This window comes from Panthera pardus, unplaced genomic scaffold, assembly GCF_024362965.1.
Source record: "Panthera pardus isolate Hobbes unplaced genomic scaffold, ASM2436296v1 HiC_scaffold_20, whole genome shotgun sequence".
In the NCBI taxonomy this organism is placed as follows: domain Eukaryota; kingdom Metazoa; phylum Chordata; class Mammalia; order Carnivora; family Felidae; genus Panthera; species Panthera pardus.
This window is the reverse complement of record NW_026526766.1, coordinates 9256528-9261021: the sequence shown is the minus strand read 5'-3', so window position 1 is coordinate 9261021 and position 4494 is coordinate 9256528.

The window sequence follows — 4494 nt, the reverse complement described above, 5'->3', positions numbered from 1 at the left end:
GAGTTTGGACCCCACGTTGGGTTCTGCACTGACAGCTCAGAGACTGGAGCCTGCTTTGGATTCGGTGCCTCCCTTTCTCTTTGCCCCTCCCCCTCTCCGGCTCTGTCTCTCTCTCCCTCAAAAGTAAATATACATTAAAAAATTTTTCTTTAGGGGCACCTGGGTGGCTCAGTCAGTTAAGCAGCCGACTTCGGCTCAGGTCATGATTTCACGGTCCGTGAGTTCGAGCCCCACGTCGGGCTCTGTGCTGACAGCTCAGAGCCTGGAGCCTGTTTCAGATTCTGTGTCTCCCTCTCTCTGACCCTCCCCCGTTCATGCTCTGTCTCTCTCTGTCTCAAAAATAAACGTTAAAAAAAAAAAAATTAAAAAAAATTTTTCTTTAAATTCCGACTTCATCATTTAGTTACTTCCATGTTGTTTGATCACATTCCCCTTGCAATGAAAAAGGAAGAAACAAAATAAAAAGGATAGAGTATGATCTATGTATATTTATTCATAATACATGTATTCAAGTATTAATATATCAAGTGCATTATAAAACATATACAAAATAGAAGTTATAAAACAGATGAAGATGAAAGAATAAAATACCTTGCTAATCATGATGATATCATGCGATATCAATAGCTCATACCCCCTCCAGGCAAAATATATGCTTAGATCAGAATTCATCATTAACGGTAGTGCATATAAATCCAAATGGCAACTAGTCTTGAATAGATGTGAATGTTTTTAACCTATTTCTTGTCAGAGCTAACTAGACCGTCATTGTTTTCACTTCTCAGAATGGCTGGCAAAAAACTCAGAGCTCAAAGTGGCAGGTTTGATCTTGATTTTCACCTGTGAGTGCGTTATTGGATCTACCTCAGTGTTCAATTTCTTGGAAGGACTCTTTTTAAGACACTTGTTTTCCAAATAAGAGAATTCATTGGGCAAAACCAGACAAGGCACTTTGTGGAAGGCGTAAACATCAGGTAACATCAACACCCTGTACCTGAAAGAACCAGACGGGGGCGCGACCGTCACCCCTCTGCCCCTGATGCTCCCCTAAGTACTCCTCAGATAAAATACTTGGCATGTGACCACTTTCCTAGGCACCATGCAAAGGTGCCAGGGTAAATGAGTACAATACACATTGGTAAAGCCCTTGTCTTTTTGGTCATTACATTTTTTTTAATCATTAAAGGAAGAAGAAATCGAATTTCCAATGTTCTTCCCAAATCGCAGCAAATTGTCTTGCTCACTCCACTTTGGACACCCCTGCCTTAGGCAAATTATTTACTGCCTCTCAGTTTCTTCATCTGTAAAATGGGGATAATATCGCATAAGTCACTGGGTTAAGTGGATAAATGGCATATGTACAGGCCTCTGCATAGACACTGGTGTGTGATTTAAAGGAGAAATAAAAGAAGATAAAGATTACTACTGTATTGCTGTGCGTGCACTCACGTTACTCCTAGCCTAATTTAAAAAGCAAACAAAGCCTCTTCTCGGTGCTCTTTATGTGAGGGCAAGAGCCATACCTTCTCACCTCCCACCTAACCTCCCAAAACAAAACAAAATAAGACAAAAACCAAAAGCATATTAGCCTTTTCAGCTTGGAAGACGACAGATTCTGAACACTTGGTGATCTCGTTCATTATCATGATAATTACTGATGGGGAAGGCCTGTTCAATCCTACCGGACAATTTTGATATATGTTCTCCCATCCTGTCATTCAGCCAAGTTTTTTTGTTTTTGTTTTTAAAACAACATACAACATACTAGACCTCCGGCTGAGGGCTGAGGTTTCAAAGATGAATTGAACTTGCCCTACACCCTCCAGGCACTAACCATCTAGTGGAGGATACCAAACAAATAATGGCATCAAAGTGATAAGTGCTGTAATGGAGGTAGGTGCTGGTTGCTATGGGAGCAGGTAGACTAAGCAGCTTCCTTTGCGTGGGGAGGGCAAGGAGGGCCACCGGAAGACACTGCTGTGGGGCCATCGCCGCATCTTGGAGGACGTGAATCGGGAACTCGCGTTCTGGTCACAAGGAAGTGGATCCAGTGTGGCCCCTTGAGAACCAGTAGGTAGATGGGGTTTCCGGAGCTACGGGGTTTGAGGAGGTCAACAAGGCTGGCAGAGATCTGTCCATGCACCCACCGCCTTGGATGACAATCTACGTCTGAAATATATCATAGAATGGATTGGAAACAGACAAAGACCCTTACGCTAGGAGGGGGACTCCATCACAAAGAGTGGTCCTTTGGAGGAATGACCTGATGAAAAAAACAAAATCGCTTCGAGACTGTCGACTGGGGGAAAAGGAAAGCGAGGAGTGCTCACCTCTGCAGTCAGCTGACTTGCTAAGTCTAAACTCGTCACTAAATTAAATGTCGGCTGATTCACCTTGTCCAGGTTTAGGCTCCATTACCGGATTCGTTCCCGAAGTGTCCGACTTGCTCCGCTTTGAAGCTAGGCAACGTTTCAGCCAGCATTAACCGTCTGCCTGGTGGGATTACAGGCCTCCTGACTTTGTGCATGGAATTTTTCTTTCTGAGGCTGTTACAACCACATACCAGTTTTCAAACCCAATATCCACTCTAAACAGAACATCAACCACAGCCGACTTACGTAACAAGTCAGTGTGGCCATACAGACATGAAAAAGTGACTACTATCTCCTGATGCCAAACTAGAAAGAGAAAAGCAAGTTCAGAGAACACATTATGACTCATCAAAGTCCAGAAGGCAAAGCTTCATGTGAATACAGCATCCTGTGCACCCTCGGGGTCCCTTTAGCCTCCAACCATATTTGCTTTTGTGTGGAGCTTCTGCAAAACAAAAGAGCCCATCATTTCCCTCCTTACCATCAATTGCTAAATGTTGCTTTCCCTCAGAGAGGAAGCTTATGCTATAGGTTCTACCTTTTTTTTTTTTTTCCTGTACTGAGTGAATGGTGCTGCCTTTTCATGTCTCCCGAGTATAGGCCTTATTTTCTAACCTTCCTACCTGCTACAGTGCAAGCTACAAACAAGACGAGCCTTCAGAGGAAAGACCTGAAGGGAGAAGGTGGTGCTTTCTTAGACCAATATGAAGGGAAAAGGAGATGTAGTATCTATATTTAAGCTCTACTCCCAGAGATAGATTTTATTTTTCGGTTCCCATAGTTGAGCATATAATGCATTGGTACCAATCCCTCTAAGTACTGCATCAAAATTTTACAAGAGCTGAAGAATATGTACATGTAGCAAAGCGAGCGTTTTCTTCCTCTTCCTCTCCCTCTGACAAAATGACAGAGGGAATGGCCAGTCCCTCTCCTCCAGGGTCTTACTAAGGTGATTGTTCTCTCCTAGAGATTTGGCACAGCAGGGGAAGGTGGCATCCTAAAGGGATAAACGGCACTTATTCACAGGGAAGAAAATGTGTGAGGTTGGCACGCCAGAGAAACAAATCAGGCCTGAAAAAGAATTAAAACCTGATACTCACTAATGTGATAAGCATTGCCATTAGGTGAAAGCCCTTTTACAGACAACTCGGTTATCTGGCTATGTTATTAGTTGCGATTTATTAGGCAGGTAGAAGGTAATACTTTTACCACATTGCCACTTTTAAGATTTCTCACTGTTTATTTCCCGGTTAAAAGTTATACTGGCATATCTTCAGGCAGAAAATACGTTCTTGCGGTAGCTTCTTCAGGGCATACTATATTTTATTTCTCTTAGATGCATCTCCTTTTGTTGTCTTGAGGTGCGCTTTGGGACAGCCAGGAAATTATAACACTAAAGTTATCAAGTCAGTAACAAAGCCTTAGAAAAGAACAGGGAGGTTGACATTGACACTCCTAGCCGCCTGAACTTGGTGCCCTTGCAAACAAACTCCACTTCCCCCAGCAGTGGACCAGCAGTGCAAACAGGTTTTGCCATTGAACGACCAAATGCAGCATTGTGTGTTCTTTCCATTGCCTCTTGCCTTCACCTTCCCCAGTACGTAGTGTGAAGCATCCTGGAACAGCATTTCAGAGGCCGTTGCTCCAAGTCAATTTTGCAACAGCAAAACGGTCTTAAAATAGGATTTTACTCCAGGGGGAAAATCCTCGACCAAATAGTCACGGTGCACGTTGAATGACTAATTGAAGCCATTACATTACAAAATAAGGGATACATCCTGCTTTTCATAACGCTACCATATAGGAACAGTTTTAAGAGTCAAGTACTTCCATTAATCTGAGTCTAAAATAATAGGCCCCTGGTTTAAAATCTCCTAACATTCTTTCACACTTCATAAAACTAAAAATAAAATTGTCTCAGCAAACACTGACCTATTCGTCCAGCCAAAGAACTATATTTCAAGGAGAATTGGAACAAGAGGTCTCAAAACTGCCAAGTGCCAGCAGCTTGGTGTTGGTAGCCTTAATTGGTGTTAAATTGGGGTGGGAGAGGAGACACTATGGGCTACAGAGAATAAGAGATTTATTCCCCTTCTTAAATCAAAAGCAGATTCCATGCTTC